General features: G+C 41.7%; 1 protein-coding gene across 1 annotated transcript in view; it reads left to right on the top strand.

Annotated features, from left to right (window-relative positions):
- Positions 1-1,637: 1,637 nt before the first annotated feature.
- Pak2 (p21 (RAC1) activated kinase 2) overlaps positions 1,638-18,202 on the top strand; it is a 93,968-nt gene continuing 77,403 nt past the window's right edge. The window contains exon 1 of the mRNA XM_008838514.3: positions 1,638-1,938. The gene's annotated coding sequence lies outside the window, so the exon portion shown is untranslated. The remainder of the gene's footprint in view (positions 1,939-18,202) is intronic.

Genomic DNA, 18,202 nt, shown 5'->3' with positions numbered 1-18,202 from the left:
GTAAGATGTAAAATCTAACTGCTGAGAAAAAGCTGACCTTTTCATGCTCCGTACACAAGCCAGACATCACCCAAAACTCCCCCCCCCCTCACTGCTGCCGGTTGCTGCCGGCTCCCTCCCACTACTGCCAGTTGCTGCCGGGCCCCCTCCCACTGCTGCCAGTTGTAGTTTAGGTTTTTGCCTTTAAAAGAAGCCTGTAAGCTGAGCTCTGGGCTGCTGCTCTCTCTCTCTCCGAGTGAGGCAGAAGCCCGTCTGCGCAAACGATTAAATCCTCTTGCTTGTTGCATCTCCTGGTCTGAGGACTGAGTTATTGGGGTGCGGCCTCCCATGGACATTGGATACCCCAGCCTGGGGGTCCTACATGAGTAGACATTTTATATTTTTGCATATAAAATTTATTTTTTTATAGTTTTACAGTTCTGTGTGTGGTGCTTTTTGTTTCAGGCCAAGATAATGGATACTGATGTCTTACTCGTTTCTTTCAATATTTATTCCACATTTATGGTTTATTTATATTAAGGAATTGTGTTAGATTCTTTTGCATGCAGAGGACAGAAAGCTTACTCAACTTGTAGGTGGTATGGCAGCAGATGTATTTCTTTTGTTTGTTTGTTTTGGACAGGGTCTCCCTGTACCCCCAGCTGGTGTTGAACTCACTGTGTAGACCAGGCTGGCCTTGAACTCACAGAGATCCGCCTGCTTCTGCCTGCTGAGTGCTGGGATTAATGGCCTGTGTCAGTATGCCCGGCTACACAGGCATTCTTAACTGACCACAGCATTCTCCTTTTCCTTCCTGCCTGTATTGCTTCATATAGCTTTCTCTTTCTGTTTTTGCTTTAAATGCCACCTTTTTTTTTTGGTCTTTTTGAGACAGGTTCTCCCTGTAGCCACAGCTGTCCTGGAACTCACTATGTAGACCAGGCTGGCCTTGAACTCACAGAGATCCCCCTGCCTCTGCCTCCCTAGTGCTGGGATTAAAGGTGTGCACCACCACCCCCAGCTAAATGCCACCTTCTTAAAGAGGTCTTTTCTGGCCTCTTTATCCACGGTATTTTCCCTCTGTTTTTTCCTCATACTATATCAGTGCTTTGATTATTCTGTTTTCATATTTATATAAACTTTACAAAGGTTACAGAAATCACGTACACCCTATCTCTGTTGCCTAATGGCATTATAGACATTAGACACGGAAATATCTGTAAAATAAGAAAATACATTTATTAACTCCGTTGATACAATACAGAAGTATTCATTTGCAGAGGATCCAATTTAGCAGATTATTATAGCTAAGATTGCAGGCTAAAAAAGAAAAATGGAGAATTGATGACGTCTCAGAAACAGAGGTCCTGTATGCACATTTACGTATCAGCTATTTTCTGTCAGCATTTTCAGTAGGTAAAACTGATTGCAGACAGTGCGGAATGCTGAATTAAATCAAATCTGGAACTGGTCTCAATACAAAGACACCCCCCCACCCCCCACCCCCGTCTCCGTCCCGTCCCCGTCCTGGTGGTCCCCGGGTCCCAGTCCCCGTCCCGCGTCCCCACAGTAGATGACTGAACTACAATTCCCAGCAGCCTTGCGCGAGCCTGCCCCTGGGGAGGTGACGCAGTAGGGGGGCTGTCCTTCGACCCCGCCCGGCGTCTCTCCGCCGCCCTTCCCCAGGGTTGTGGCCACGCACAGCGGCGGCGGTTGTTCCGCTTCCCCTCCGGCCCGGGCGGTCGCCATTGCCGAAGGCTCCTGCCCTCCCCTCCCTGGCCCGTGGGGCTCTGTCGCCGTCCGGGTTCAGTAGTTGCGGCCGCGCCCGGCGCCGCTCCTCCTCCCACCCAGCCGCCCTGCCCTGCCCTCGGTTCCTCTCCTCTCGCCTCCCTAGGGCGGCTCCGCTGTCAGCCCAGCACGGACCGAGGCGCCTGGCTGGGCGCAGACCTTCCCTCACTGGTAAGTGCGGACCGACGCACTCCGGGCGGGCCGCCGCCCTCCTCCCGCCTCCGCGGCCTGGCGGGCCGAGCGGCCGGAATGGCGAGCCTCGGCGCAGGCCGGGAAGCCCACACCTGCCGGCCGGGGTCGCGGCTCCCCGGGCGGTGGCTCATTGTCTGCTCCCCGAAAGTGGGAAGCTTGCTGGTTTGCAGGGACTCGCTCTTCCTGGCCCTGGCCCTGCCCTGCCCGGCGGCCGAGTTCTGCTCCAGGCTGCGCGCTCGCGCGGTTCTTCGTCCACGCTGGACCCGACCTCGGGTTTTGTTCTTGATTTTCCCTCTTCCACTTTCTCGACCCCTCGGTGACTAGCTCTGTTCGCAGCATTCGATTGCTCGGGAGTACTGTCCCGAGTGCCCTAGCTCCGGTCCGCAAGCCCTTCCTCACACTCCTCAGCGGGAGAAGCAGTTTTCCTGGGGCTTGAGGGGCTCCTCTTAAGAATAGAACTTTGGGATCCTCTCCTAGTTTTTTGTGTGACCTTCAGCCAGGAGATGAATATTTGCTTCCTTAGGTAAGTTAGGTTGAGATAGGCTTTTCACCATGTTTTGCTGTCTAAAACATCCGCGCGCTTACTCTCCAGATGCTGCCGCAAATAACTTAGTGGACTCAACCTTTTGATTAATTCTTTAAAGAGAAAATCATCCCAGAACCGAGGAGTGTAAAATAACTACCATTGTCACTTGATGGGAGGCTCTCCCGACCTTGAACCTTAGTTTTTATAGGAATACTCCCGCGTAGAGTGTGAGATTTGTTTCCCTTTGATAAGTAACCAACTCCTATTGATACCCTCCGGCTTCTTTACAAGTGACCTGTAGCTTTTGTCTTTTCATTTTTAACCTTTTAAAAAGACAACCAAAATGGTTAGGCCTAAAATTACACCAGGACGAACTGAATTTTGGATCAAGGTTGTGCACGTCACTTTTTTCCCCTGCTGTGTTTGACTCTTCCGCTCTTATAAGTAGGCAGGATATTGAAATAAATGTACAAGAATTTGCTGTGGGGGTTTTGTTTTTTGTCAGGTTCTCCAGAAAGAATAGCATTAAATAAAAGTTAGATTGAGAGGAAGGCAGCGAATAGTAATTTTTTAAAAGCAGGTTAGAACATGTCAACTTTGCCAGAAGCCCTGTGGCATTTGTGAAACATTCTTGCTCGGCTGTCTGTGCCCCATTTCTTAAGTTGGTGTGTGCTTTTACACTCATAGTCTGCTTTTTTTTTTTTTTTTTTTTTTGAGAGAGGATCTCAAACCTCTTTTAAATCTTTCTAGAGATTAATTAGCCAGGAATACTGATTTACATTTATATGATGGAAATTGAATTTCTGTTGCTGATATGTTCTATATAGAGATTATAGATTTTTAAACAAATTTTCAGATTTTAGTGAGAGAGGTTGACCTAAGTCAGCATTTTACAGTTTCATTAAAAGTTTGTTGTTACCTTTCCCACTACTAGGCTCTAAAAAAAAGATTGCTTACTATTCACCTTAAGTACTGTTGTCCTTTAGTACTGTCAGGTTTCCTTAAGTTAATGAAATGTCCTGGCCTAAAGGATTAAGGTGTAGAACTATCCAGTATGAAAAAGTATGTTTAGGCCCGCTTCTGCCATTTTTTTCTCTTCCCTTCTTCGCCTGGTACTGAAAATTTAACCCAAGATGATAGGCAAGCATTCTACCACCCAGCTACAAACAACTCCAGCCCTCACATCTTATTTTGAGACAAAATCTTACTCAGTTGCCCAGGCAAGCCTAGAACTGGTGATCTTCCTGCCTCAGCCTCCCTAGTAGCTGGGATTACAGGCCAGCACCAGCAGGATAGTCTTTTTCTTTCCATAAGCAGATTTGTTTTTCTATTGAGGCTAGCTCATCAAATCATGCCCAGGCTGGACTCCCAACTCCTAGGCTCAAGAGAGCATCCTCCCTCGGTAGTTGGGATTACAGGTGTGCACCATTGTGCTGGGCAAACAGACATATTTTATTAAAGAATTCGTGGGTTTTTAAAATTTTTCTTGGAGTCTTAATTCAAGATTTACCATCATTCAGAGGGAGAATGAGATTCTTCTGGGGTAACATATATTAACACTGCAAACCCAAATTTAAAAAGTGATAGTTTTGGTTTTTTTGGGGGGGGGTCTTTTTGAGACAGGGTCTCCCTGTAGCCCCATCTGTCCTGGAACTCACTATGTAGATCAGGCTGGCCTTGAACTCACAGAGATCCACCTGCCTCTGCCTCCTGAGTGGTGGGACTAAAGGCGTGCACCACCACGCCCGGCCAAAGCAATAGTTTTTAATTGGTTGTGTCTTTAAAAGAGCAGGGGTTCCCATGTTTCTCTGATTGTCTTTTTGAAGCAGGATCTCCCTGTAGCCCCAGCTGTCCCGGAACTTACTCTGTAGACCAGGCTAGCCTTGAACTCACAGAGATCCGCCTGCCTCTGCCTTCCAAGTGCTGGGACTACAGGGGTGCTCCACCACGCCTGGCTTTTTCTCTGATTTTTATGATAGGTTTCCAAGTAGACATGGTTGACAATAGTTTATATTTCATTTCAGTTCCATATTTTGTTTTTTTTAATCTTATTTTTATTTTATGTGTGTGAGTGCATTGCCTGAATGTATGCAAATGCACCCATATCATGCAGTGCCTGCAGAGGTCAGAGGGTGCACCTGGATTCCCCTGAAACTGGGTCATGGATGGTTGCCACCTGCCATGCGGGTGCTGGAACTCGAACTCGGGCCCTCTTCAGGAACAGTCGGTGCTCTTAACCCTTGAGCCATCTATCCAGCCCCTCAAGTCTGTATTTTATTTTATTTTTTATTTTTTGAGACAGGGTCTCCCTGTAGCCCCAGCTGGCCTGGATTCGCTATGGAGACCAGGCTGGCCTTGAACTCACAAAGATCTGCCTGCCTCTGCCTTTGAGTGCTGGGACTCAGGAGACGTGCTTCAATTCTGTATTTTAAAAGGGGAAACTTAGAACTTGCTCTGGTAGCAAGGTTGGGGATTTAAAATGCTCAGTGGTAGAGCACTTCTTAGCAAGCACAAGGCCTTGGGTTCCGTCCTCAGCTCCGGAAAAAGAAAAGAAAGAACTTGCTCTGGTAGCTAAGGATAAACTTTCAATTATACCTTTCTAAAACTCAAGAACTTGTGTAAATAGCCAAGCATAAAATAAGTAGGTACTGTTAAAATTCTTCCTATCTTTAATCTGTCATTATTGATTATTACTATAACAATGTTCATTAGACATTTCTTTTGGCTTTCCAGATTTTCTGTTTTTTATTCAAACTGGACCATTTCGTCTTCAAATTCGTTTTTTTTTTTTTTTTTCCTTAAAAGTGCTTTTAGTTACAGAATTAACTAATTTTTGTCCAACAGAATGGTGTTACTTGTAAATTGTGCTTCTGAATTCTTCCTGTAGCCTTTATTTTTTAATTTATTAAGTGTACCACATGTGTGCAATGCCCGTGGTGGAAGAATTCTTCCTGTAGCCTTTATTTTTTAATTTATTAAGTGTACCACATGTGTTCAATGCCCGTGGTGGAAGTCAGAAGAGGGCATTGGATTCCCTGGAACTGGAGTTGCAGATGGTTGTTAGCTACCACGTGAATGCTGGGAACTGAACCAGAGTTTAGTAGCCAGTGCTCTTAACTGCAGAGCCATCTCTCCAGCACCGTAGCCTCTCTTTTTTAAACCACTATAGAAGCAGAGAGAAGGAAAAAAAAGAATGGCCCCAGTTGTAGTCAAGAAATAGTGTTTGCTTTTATCAGAATTGGGTTTCACTGTTTCATACACTGGTTTAGTAATAATTCTGAACATTTATTCAGCACACCAGAGTTCTTGGCTCTCCTGTGTGATGTAGTTAATTCCATGCATCACAGGTACTTAGGAGCTGGCGATCTGAGTTTGAATCTTGGCTCTTCTACTTGATCTTGGGCAAGATGTGTATTTCTTTATACTTTTATTGGATTTGTTTTTGACAGTTTATTACATGTATAAAGTACGTTATGATTACTGTATAACTCCACCCTGTAATCTCTAACCCTTACCATCTACCCCCTTCTCCCACCCTCCTTTTTTTTTTGAGACCCAATGAATTTAACCAGGATCGTCTGTGTGGCCATGGGTTTGGAGCTATCCACTGGAGCCTGATGGGCTCCTGAGTGGGTACAAAACAGTGACTGCCCCTCCCCAGAATCCATCAATAGCTAATTCATTAGGGAGGAGGAAGGTGTCTTCCCCCATCCCCTCCTGGCCTCTCCCTGATCCATCATTGACCGTTGATAGGCCCAGTCTAAGGTACCCTTTTTTTTTTTTTTTCGGTCTTTTTGAAACAGGGTCTTCCTGTAGCCCCAGCTGTCCACCATGGAGACCAGGATGGCCGCGAACTCACAGAGATCCGCCTGCCTCTGCCTCCCAAGTGCTGGGATTAAAGGCTTGCACCACCACGCCTGGCCTATTTTAAAAATATTTTATTTATTATTTTTATTTTATATTTATGAGTGTATTGCCTGCATGTAAGTGCACCTGCGTCATGTCCAGTACCCTGGAACTGGAGTTGCAGATGATTATGGCGTTAGCCACCGTGTGGGTGCTGGGAATTAACTGGGTCCTCTGCAAGAGCAGTTGGTGCTTTTAACTGCTGTGCCATCTCTCCAGCCCCCAAGATACCTGTTTTTTTCAAGACATACTACTATCTCCATCTTACGGGAAAGAATAGCAATGTGCCGGGCATGGTGGCACATGGCTTTAATCCCAGTACTTGGGAGGCACAGGGAGGTGGATCTCTGTGAGTTTGAGGCCAGCCTGGTCTACATGGCGAGTTCCAAGCCAGCTGGGGCTACAGGGAGGCCCGTCTCAAAAAGACCAAAAAAAAAAAAAATTAATAATAATAACAATGTAATGCCAGTTTCATAGGACTATTTAGGTCAATTGAGATAATGCATGTAAAGCTGCTATCAAGTGATGTACTTAAGTACTTAATAAACATCAGTTAACTAATTTGTGTGGTTTTTTTTTTTTTGTCTTTTTGAGACAGGGTCTCCCTGTAGCCCCAGCTGTCCTGGAACTCACTATGTAGACCAGGCTGGCCTCGAACTGACAAAGATCCGCCTGCCTCTGCCTCCCAAGTGCTAGGATTAAAGGTGTGCGCCACCACGCCTGGCTATTTTTTAATTATGTATGTTGAGGTTGAGGGAGTCATGCATAGGTGCCTGTGCAGAAGTCCCTTGAACTGGAGTTATAGGTAATTTTGAACTGTCAAATATGGGTGCTGAAACCAAACTCAAGTCCTCTGTAAGAGCAGCACCCTTGACCATTTTTCCAGCCCCAGTAGTTTGACCTTAAACTTAGATTTAAAGTTGTATTCTAAACTGCGCATGGTGGTGACAGTGGCTGCACTCACCTGTGGTCCCAGCATTTGAGAGGTGAATGCAGTTCAAGGTCATAGGGAATTGGAGGCCTGTTCTACATGGGACCCCATCTCAAAAAGCAAAGAACAATTAATTTTAAGTAAGCTGTTTTCAGGCGAGGTGTGGCACAAGTCTGAAATTTCAGCACTCAGGAGGCTAATAAAAGGGTTTGTAGTTCAAGGTCCACCTGAGCTACCTAGACCCTGCCTCAAAAACTGCTTTCTCAGGGAAACAACCAGGTTTCTGAGACTATAATTAAAATTTTAAATTATCTTTTGATAGTTTTGCTACTGAGATAGTACAGATTTTTTTCTAAAACATTTTTCTCAAATTTAGAAAGTATGCATATTTCCTATGGAAAATACATAAAGTAGTGAAAACTATTAAACAGTATGACGATCACCTTAGTTTCAGCTGTTGAAGATAACCATCACAACAGACTAGTTTTCTCTCCTTATTTTGAAAATAAATTCTAAAAGCAGCACATATTCAAGAGGCTCAAATAACTTGATTATTTAGAGTAAAGCTGAAAATTACTATTTCCTCACTTTTCTAGTCCCATTCATCAGAGGTCTCTATCCATGCCCCTTGTTAGCCGTTTTATTTAAGAAGGTAGCAGTGGGAATCTGTTGTATGTTGTGTATTTTTCAGTTGATTTAGATTCTTTTGTTTGGTGCTTTTGGGATGGGGTTTCCACATGTAGCCTGACTGGTCTCAAACTCATAGTTATCCTGATCTGGGATTGCAGGCTTGAGCCACAATGACCTACTTTTAAAATCACTGTGTATTGATTTCCATGTGAATACAGACAGTGCACCTCATCTTTTTAACGGTTATAAGATATCACAGTATGTGATACTCTTACTTTTGGTCATTTCTGTTTTTTTCTAATTTTGAGCAACTGGACCCTTAAATAGACTTTTTTGTATTATATCTTTGTTCACATGTATATTCATGTGTTTCCATTAAGAGGATTTAAATTTTTCTGTTTTTATTTTATGTGTATGAGTGTTTTGTCTGCATGTATGTAGGTGCATCTGTGTTGTGCAATGTCCTTAGAGGCCAGAAGAGGTAGTTGAATCCCCTGGAACTGGAGTTATAGACAGTTGTTAGCCACCATGTAGGTGCTGGAACCAAACCTGGGTCCTCTGCAAGAGCAACCAGTGCTCTTAAACACTGAGCCATCTCTCCAGCCCCTTTGTTTTTTTTAATAACTAGCTGTAGCTAAAATTCCTTTTTGAAGGTGTAAACAACATCCATCCCCTCCTTCCTTGGTCCCTACAAACTGAGGTCGATTTGACCAAACTACAGTCTGGGAAACCAGTGAGTTTATTATGCTTACTTACAGAGCAATGCGTAGGGGTTTACTTAAAGGAATGTGGGTGCTCCCTCCACTAAGACCTTACTGGAAAGTCTTCATCACTGGAAAGTCTTCATCCCAGCATGAATGATGACTTCCCCACTGGTACACAAAATGACAGGCAAGCCTCCTGAGTCAACAACAAGCTTAGCAGTGATGATTCTAGGCAAGCCGGTACAACCAAGCTTAGGAAGATGGCGTCTGTCCATGGTTTGTCTGCTGGAGTACAGCCCTCAAAGCAACACCAGCTTCAAGATTTATTACATTGGCTTTCTGTTTTCTGAAACCCTAATTTTTATTTTCGTCTTTTGTTTTACTCATGTTTTTCTTTTGTTATATTTTTTTCTAACTTTTTTCCTTCTTTACTGGGGATTGAATCCAGGGCTTTGCGTAACACTCTTACCACTGAATCATGTGCGTTCCTTTATTTTCTGAGTGGATTCTCAATTCATTTTTCCCTCTCTTAATAATAGAAGCATTTAATGCTCTTAATTTGCCTTAGAGTACAGCTTTGGCTACACTCTGTAATTTACATGAATGATGTTCTTCTTTTAAGAACTTTACAAATGGTTGGTGGCTCTAATTTGATCATCTGACTCCAGAGGTTTTTAGGATGTTTCCATTCACTCCTGAATTTTCTTTTCATTTTTGTCAGTGATTATATCTTCCAAATTTATTGAAGATTCTTTATGACTTAAAGCATAATCCATTTTGATAAATGTTCTGTAAAAACTTAACGTTTTCTACTTGCAAAGTACAGTTAATGTAAACCTATTAAGTGAAATTTAATGATTTGTATTGTTTTATTTGACTTCTTTCTTACATTTCTTACTAACCTATAAGACTTAGTTCTTATTACTGGTAAGGACTAGTCTTTATTAATTTCTTATTACTTAAACCATTAAATTTAGTCTTCTTAATCTGCAAAAACATTAAAAGGGTGGCATTGTGGGATTTTTTTTGTTGTTGTTGTTTTATGGTAACCACATCTCATTGTGTAATTCAGCCTGGCCTCAAACTCTATATGTAACCTAGATCAGCTGCCCTCAAATTCTGTAGCCTCAGGCTCACAACTGCTCTAATCACAGGTGTGTGGCACACCTGACCTTGATGGCATTATTTATCGAGGTGTGTTTCCATTGCTTATTTCTTCTACCTGAATGCTGTCTTGCCTTCATATGTCATGAGGTCTTTGTATCTCACTGAGACTGTATTTTATGGAGGCCTTCCCTAACAGCCTCTACATTAGGCATCTACCTTCTGCCCTGCTGCTGTGTCTGGTTTTCTTTATAGCACTCCATCTGAAGAGTTTTGGTTTTTTTCTTTATTCCTTTGACCCAGATCTTCAAACAAGTAGACAGTACATTTGTGTGTGTGTGTGTGTGTGTGTGTGTGTGTGTGTGTTTGTGTGTTTGTTTCCTACAGGTGGACAGAAAAAGGCATGAAAGGCAGGTGCAAAAATAGATCTTGCAACCAGGAACTCATTGTTTAGTAATGAGGTTTGAAGCATATGAGAAGGAATCTGAAGCTAGGCGTGGGGGTTCACGCCTTTAATCCCAGTGCTTGGGAGGCAAAGGCAGGCTGATCTTCATGCATTCAAGGCCAGCCTGGTCTACATAGGGCATTCCACGCCAGCTAGGGCTAAAGTTAGTAATGACGTTTGTCTGAAGTTGAAGATACCTGTCTTAATGTGAATGGATGTTTGTTTCAATGTAGCATTGGCATTTCCTATAGATCATGGTATTCCTGGGTATGATGGGCTTAGGAATGAACTTGTTAAGAGGAGTATGGGGTGTTCAGCAGTTGAGAAGCAGATCAGTCCTAAAAACGTTCCTAAAGTAAATTGTTTCAAGAAATTGGATGCCCAGATCTCAGATGGAGAACTTTGAAGTTGTCATGACTGTGCCCTTAATCCATGCAGACATAGAACTATGGCAAGACTGACAGCACAAGGGTTATCTTAATAGTAATAAAAGGATTATCATGAGACGTCTTTAACTTCAGCCACCTTGTTGATCAGGGAAGGAGTCACAGATGAAGTCCCTTAAATAAACATGTATTGACTTTACAATTAAAAAGTCAGTTTCTTCTGTTTCTAATGATTTTAAGTTTTTTTTTAATATACTTTATCTAGCAATTTTAGGTGAACAGCAAAATAGAACCGAAAGTACCAAGTTCTCTAAGCTTCCCCATCGCTAATATCTAGTGCTACTTACTGCAGTAGAGCTTTATGAACCAACAGTGGCATGTTGTTACTACTCACAGTCTATAGTTTACAGTAGAATTCACTCATGGTGAACATTCTGTGGGTTTTGACAGATGTATAATGACATATATTATAAAAAACAGTCATTTCCTGCCTCAAAATTCTGTGTGCTTGGGACTAGAGAGATGACTGAATGGTTAAGAGCACTGACTGCTTTTGCAGGCGACCCGGGTTCAGTTCCTAGTTTCCACATGGCGGCCATCAACTGCCTGTAACTCCAGTTTCAGGGAATCTGACCCCACTTCTGGCCTTATTGGGCATTGCATGACACCAGTGCACTTGTGTGCATGGAGGCAAAAACTCGTATATAAAATAAAAAAAAAATAATAAATAATCCCAGCATTCAGGAGGCAGAGGCAGGCTGGTCCTGGTCTACATAGTGAGTTTAGGTCAGCTGGGACTACAGAGAGACCCTGTCTCAAAAAGACAAAAAAATAATAATAATAATAATAAGTTTTAAAATTCCCTGTGCTCTGCTTGTTCATTCCTCTCTCCCCTTGATCTGTGGCAACCACTGTTGGTTTTACTATCTTGTTTTGCCTTCCTCAGGGTGCCATGTAGTTGGAATCATACAGTATAGAGTTGTTTTTGTTTTTGTTTTTTAATTTTATTTGAGCTGGAGAGTTGACTCAGCGGTTAAGAGCACTGGCTGCTCTTGCAGAGGACCCAGGTTCAGTACCCAGCACCCACATGATGGCTAACAACCATCCGTAACTCCAGGTTAAGGGGATCCGGCGCCCTCTTCTGACCTCCTTGGGCATTGCATGACACCAATGCACCTACCTACATGCAGGCAATACACTTACATATAAATAAATTAATTTTTTTATTATTTATATATGTATGAGTGTATTACCTACATATGTGTAAGTGCACCTGTGTCATGCAATACCCAAGGAGGTCAGAAGAGGGCGTCGGATCCCTTGGAACTGGAGTTAAACACGCAGTTGTTAGCCACTATGTGGGTGCTGGGAATTGAGTCTTGGGCCTCTGTGAGAGCAGTCAGTGCTCTGACTGCTGAGCCATCTCCTGTATCGAGCCTTTTCAACTTGCCTTTTTCCACTTTGCAGCATCCATATAAGGTTCGTCTGTATCTTTTATAAGGTAGTTCATATCTGTAAGTACTAAGTAATATTCCATTGTCTGTGTGTCCCATAGTATTCATTCTGTCACTTAGTGAAGACACCTCTGGCAGTTATGAATAAAGCTGTTATAAACATCCACATGTACAGTTTTATTTTTATTTTATTTATTGTGTGTGTGCACATGGACATTCTGTGTGTGACTGTACATGTGGAGGTCAGAGGACAACTTTTAGGAATCATTCTTGCCTTACACTTTGTTGACGGTTGTTTTTATGTGTATGTAAGTGTGTCTGTGGGTGTGTGCATATGAGTGTGAGTGCCAGGAGAGTGCATTTGATCCTCTGGAGCTGGAGTTACAGGTAGTTGTGAGCCACCAGAAGTGGGTACAGGAACTGAACTCTGAAAGAACAGGAGGCACTCCATTTCTCTAGCCTTCTGAGTCTCTAGTTTCTGTCCTTCCTACTGCACATTCCAAGTTAGTGAATTTCTAGATGATTTTCCTGCCTCCACCTCCTGGTCTACTGAAGTTATAGATGCATGCCCCAGCATCCTGTTTTTTATATGGTTCTGGGAATCAAACTCAGGTCATCAGATTTGCATGGCAAGTGCTTTTGCCTGATGAGCTATCTCCCTGTCCAAGGTTTTGTTCTCTGTTTTTTCATTGTGGTATAAATAATAGTTACCATATTAACCATTTCTAAGTTTACAGTGCCATATAGTAACTATATTAACTGTTGTGTGGTGACCACTTTCATCGTGCAAAACTGAGAGTCTCTGCCTATTAAACAGTAGCTCCCTGCTCTACTTTTCTCTCTGTGATTTTGACTACTTGTTTAAGTACAACTTTGGAATTGGCTTCTTTCATTTTAACTAATGGATTCAATGTTCATCCATGTTGTGGCATATGTTAATACATCCTTTTCTTATGGTTGAACAATAGTTCATTCTATGTAAGTACCATATTTTGCTTAACCCTTCATTCATCATTGAACACTTGGGTGGTCCTTCCACAGTTTAGCCATTGTATGCAATGCTGCTATCAGTATAGATGTACAAATGTCTCTTCAAGAGTCCTGTTTGTTCCAGAAGTAAAATTGCTGAGTCATAAGGTATAACTACTTTTAATTTTTTTGAGGAGCCAAAAAGGAGCCGGGACTCCCTATATAAACCAGGCTGGCCTCCATCTCCCAGAGTTCCACCTCCGCAAGTGGATTAAAGTTGAGCACCACCACTGTTTTGGTTTGTCGTTGTTTTAATAGTAGCCATCTTACTGTGTATTGAGTGTACTTCCCTTATAGTTTTGATTTGCATGTCTATAATTAATAGTGACATTGATCATCTTTTCATGTTCTTATAGTCATTTATATGTCTTATTTGGAGTAATGACTGCTCAGATCCTGAAAAGGAGGGTTTTTTTTTTTTGTGAACATAACTTTTCAACTGATTTGGGTTCAATTCAGGAGCCAGATTGTGTGGTGGTGGTATATGTAGTTTCATGAGAATGTCTGTATTGTTTTTCAAAGCTGTGTATTTTGTGTGTATTCTCCTCAGTGCTGATAATTCCTGTCTTTTCACATCCTTCCTAGCATGTGATGTTACCTGTGTTTTGAATTTTAGCTTTTCTAATAAAGCCATATTAGTAGTATTTCATTATTTCTTAAAAATCTCATAATGGTGGGTCATGGTGGTGCACACCTTTAATCCCAGCCTTCGTGAGGCAGAGGCAGGCCAGCGTGGTCCACATAATGTCTTGTAGGTGGACTGGGACGAGGGAGACCCTGTCAAAACAAAAACAAATAACAACAAAAAAACCCCAACAAACTCATAATGATGACTGTAATGATGGATAAGGTTGAACATCTTTTTTGTATGCTGCTTTGCTGTTTGTATATCATCTTTGGTAAGTATTTCATTAGCTATTTTATCCATTTCTTTGTTTGTTTGTTTTTGTTTTTGAGACAGGGTCTCCCTGTAGCACCAGCTGTAGACCAGGCTGGCCTTGAACTCTTCCTCATCTTAGTTTTGTTCGTTTTGTTTTGTTTTGTTTGACTGGGTCTCGTTAGTCCCAGCCTGCCTGGAACTCACTATGTAGACCAGACTGACCTGGATCTCATAGAGATCCTAAAGAGATCTACCTGCCTCTGCTGGGATCAAAGGTGTGTGTCACCACCCCCAGCTGTTTTGTCCCTTTCTTAATTTGTTTATTTTTCTATTGCTGAGTTGAGTTCTTTGTAACTTATGTAATAGTCTTATATAGGGTAATTTTTAAAGAATATTATTTTATGTGTGTGAATGTATTGCCTGAGTGTATGGAAGTGCATCTATGTTGTGCAATGCCTGCAGAGGTCAAAAGAGGGTGTTAGATCTCCTGGAACTTGTGGTGTGGACTGTTGTAAGCTGCTATGTGGGTGTTGGAAACCAAACCCAGGTTCCTCTGCAAGAGCAGCCAACGCTTTTAACAGCTGAGCCATTTCTCGGGCCCCTATATTAGGTAATTTTTTTGCAAATATTTTCTACCAGTCTCTGTCCTATCTTCTCATTCGCTTAACCTTGATGACTTTATTGTGTGTTTGATGCTGTATTATTTGGTAAGATGTGTAAATTCTGCACTGCTTCAGATCTTCCTTGTGGGTTTTACATTATCAGTAAAAAGTAATTGTCCTATTATCTTTGCATCTTTTTAAAAATTTTATTATTTGTGTAGGGTGGGGGCATACAAGTATCAGAGGACAACTTTATAGGAGCCATTTTTCTCCTTCCACCATGTAGATCATGGGAATGGAACTCAGATCCTCTGGCTTGGTGCCAAGTGTCTTTTCCCACTAAACCATTTCACCAGACATCCTTTTTTCTTTTTGAAACTTGTGAAGCCTAGGCGGGCCTAGAATTTACTGTGTAGCTGAGGATGATCTTGAACTCCTAATCCTCCTGCCTCCACCCCTAGAGTTTGGAGGTAGTTTGGGATTACTGGTATTACAGGTGTGTGCCACCACCCCTGGCTCTGCATTTTATGTTTTGTCTTAAATTTGTGTCTGTATTTTTTTGCTTCAGTATATCATTAAGCTTTGTCTTCCTTTGCCATTTTGTTTTGTTGTTCTTTCTCAAATGGCATGTAAGCAGGGTGTGGTGGCACACATGCCTCTAATCCCAGCACTTGGGAGACTGAAGCAAGAGAACAGAGACTAACCTTGGTTATATACTAGCAAGACTTTTGTCTCAAAACAGGAATCTGTGTAAAGCCTGTTTTGTTTTATTCTAAAATTAATGCTTAAAATACTTGTTTCATTAGCACATTGAATGATTACTTTTTGTGTTTATTTTACTTAATGCTTTCCTTTATTGGTGCTTTGAGGTTTTTGTTTTTAAGTTTTTGTTGAATACATTTAATATAAAATTACCATCTTAACAATTTTGAATGGTACACAAATAATTTATTACAACAGAAATCCAACTAAACCACCTAATAACTTACTTTGTCATCTGTGCTGACCTTAAACCCTTCTGTCCCTCCTTTTTCTCAGGGTTGGGTTGTCGGGGCCATTCTCTTGTTTCCCCAGTGCTGGGAGCAACAAGGAAATGCACATAACCCACTATGTGGACCACGTTGTCATCTTCAAGTTCATGCTCCAGAACTATGCAGTTGAGTAACCCCCCCTCCCCCCCAAAAACCTCCTAATGTTTAAGTTTACAATTTTGTGGTGGGCAGCATTTATAGTTACAGGTTGAAACTCCCCAGCCATTTCCAGGCAAGGTGTGTGTGTGTGGAATAAGATAAGAGAGATTCCTGGTCAGGGGGCAAAGATGGGGAGGTTCTATGCACAGAACCAGAACTCCAGCAGTTGCTTTTGCTTCCATACAAATCTTGGTCCTGAAGATGAGGAGTGGAACAGAGTGAGACCTTTACTTTCCAGATGGGTCTTTGCCCTACTAGTTCTGGGAGCCTGGAGCCTACAATCATTCTCCAGAATACACAGCTTCCTCAGCCTGCTGGTTTGTTCCTTAAAGACCTCCTTCCCACATACCTTCAAAGTCTAGCAGTCTTCCATGATAACCAACATCTAATCGACTTTGTGTCTATAAATTTGCCTCTTCTTAGATAGTTCATAAAGTGGGATCGTACAACAGTCGTCCTTTTGTGTCTTTTATATTATCTAATGTCTTCAGAGTCCACTACATTGTAGCATGCGTTAGTACTTAACTCCTTTTTGAGGCTGAGTTATATTCCACTGTATGTAGCACATTTTGCTTATCCATTCATCTGTCAGTGTTTTGTGTTTTTAATTTGTAAATTGTATCTTGTTTGCTTTGATCTCAAATGTTTGAAATGAATGTATCCTATAAAGTATGCTTGTTTGAGTGCATTCATATCTAAATCTAAATTGAAAAATAGGTAAACACTTCTGATTATTTTGACTCTCTGTAGCAGAAGACTAGTTTTTTCTTTTTTGTTTTGCTTTGGCTTTTGGTTATTTTGAGACAGGGTTCCCTTGCAGTCTTGGCTGACCTGGAGCTCACTGTGTAGACCAGGCTGGCCTTAAACTCACAGAGATCCACCTGCCTCTGCTTCCTGTGTGCTGGGATTAAAGGCGTGCACTACCATGCCTGGCATGTAGTTTTGTCTTTTAATCTTGCCACAGTTTATCCTCTTTCAAGACTTTGAGATAACCTTGAAAATCAGGATATTGTTAATGTGTTTTTAATACTGTTTTTAACTTCATCTTCTTTCATATTTTTGTCTCATGATTACATTCCTTGAAGTTTTATTCAGGTGCATTTATTGCCAATTTTCTCAATTTTACATTTGATTGTGTCTGCCAGCCAGCCTGCATTTGTCAGAGGATATTTGAAAGCCATATTTCATGATTACAACATCACTGACTTTCACAGAACTTCTGTCAGAATTATCCTGTGTCATCTTTAGTTAATCATTTTGTCTTAGGCCTTCCCTGCATTCGGCCTGGTCTTTCGCCTGAATAGTAGTAGGATCTCTACATTCCTATTTTGGCAGCTTATGTCCCATAAATGTTCATTATTGTGGCCTGAAACATTACTTAGCTTTTCATTTCCAGAATGAAAACAGAACTAGTTCTGTTTCCATTGTCCTCATGTTTTCCTTGAAAACTTTGTAATTATTAGGTTGGTTCACCATTTCTGTTCTGTCTGAGCACTTTAAATATTTGCCGTTTTTACCACCAACATTGGTCTGGCCTTGATCTCTTGGAGATCATCTTTCTCTGCTCCTGAGTGCTGGGACTACAGGCGTGTGCCACCACCACACTTGGCTAGCTTTATGCTATTGTATTTTTGATTTTTGTACAGCCTTTTAAAATTTATTCTGCTTCCTTTTTTTAAACTTTTTATTTTATGTGTATAAGAGTTGTGCCTGTAGGTAGGTGCACCCGAATCCTGAAGTGCCCGCAGAGGTTAGAAGAGGGCATTAGATCCTCTGGAATTGGGTGGTTCTTAGCCACCATGTGGATACTGGGATTCAAACCTGGGACCTCTCAGGAGGAGCCAATACTCTTAACCATCTGCTCCCTTTTCTTAAACTACTCCCATTTCATGTTTTTTTTAAATTTTTTAAATAATTAATAATAATATTTTTTTTAAATCTTACAAAAAATTTATTGAAAATTTCATACATGCATACAAGGTGTTTTGATCAAATCAGTGCCCACTCCCTCCTCTCCAACATAATATTCCCCGCTCTGAAGAGGTAACCCTAAAATCCTTTTTTTTTTTTTTTTTTTTTGTTTTTTAAAAAAAATCCTTTTTGATCATGTTTAGACCCCTTACCCTATCTGTGCCACCATATAGTGCCCTCACTGGATTTCATGCATTCTGTCTAATATGTTAAGGTCTATTTATTTAAGATTGTGTCCCCAAATATCCCTCAGTGTGAATTCATCCATTGGGTCCTGGTCAACCTATCTAGCATCATTTCCTTACAAGCAAATCTCCCTCACCAGCAGTGATCAGATGCCAATAGTTCCTCAGGGAAGGTAGGGTAATATGATATTATATAATTTAACTTTTAAAGAATATCATAGTATTTACATCATTTCTACTCTCTCTTTCTCTTCCAATACATCCCATGTCCCTCCACTCCTTCTCAATTTCCTGACCACT

Source organism: Nannospalax galili, unplaced genomic scaffold, assembly GCF_000622305.1.
Source record: "Nannospalax galili isolate Female #2095 unplaced genomic scaffold, S.galili_v1.0 scaffold598, whole genome shotgun sequence".
NCBI classification, from domain to species: Eukaryota; Metazoa; Chordata; class Mammalia; order Rodentia; family Spalacidae; genus Nannospalax; species Nannospalax galili.
This window is presented reverse-complemented; position numbering and strand designations above follow the sequence as displayed.